Consider the following 573-nt stretch of genomic DNA (forward strand, 5'->3'; position numbering starts at 1 on the left):
CACACACACACACACACACACACACACACACACACACACACACACACTACCAAAACGGGAATGATATGGAACCTATGTAGTGTTACCACTTTTTGCTCAAGCTATTACCCAATATTTAGAGTCTTGTGGGTTGTTTCAGTTGGGAAGAGAAATCGGTGACAGATTCAGGTATTTCTTTGATGTAATCTTGTTTATTTATAAAGAATGAACACAAAGTCCTGTTTTCTAGAACACAGTAGGAACCAAACAGGAGGCAATTTCTTTGATCACAGTTCCATGTCTCTTTCCAGCCAGCACTGTGCCCAAAAAGCCCATCTCTTTCCTTTTCTTCAGGCCTTCTCTCCGTCTTTCTATTGTTGTCTGCTTGAGAGTGCTTTTTTTTGGACTGCTTCTCTGTGCCTGTTCTCAGGCTGCTTTTGCTCCTTCGCACACACGCACACACGCACACACACACAGCTTCACAAAACAATACTCACTTAAACTCCTTTGCCCACGTAGCTCAATTTCTGACTGGCCTTGCATGTGGCTTGTATTTTCAGTGATGGATCCTGTTGAGGGTTGTGTGGCTTCTCC

This window comes from Terrapene carolina, unplaced genomic scaffold (assembly GCF_002925995.2).
Source record: "Terrapene carolina triunguis isolate 2854851 unplaced genomic scaffold, T_m_triunguis-2.0 Scaffold69, whole genome shotgun sequence".
NCBI lineage: Eukaryota > Metazoa > Chordata > Testudines > Emydidae > Terrapene > Terrapene triunguis.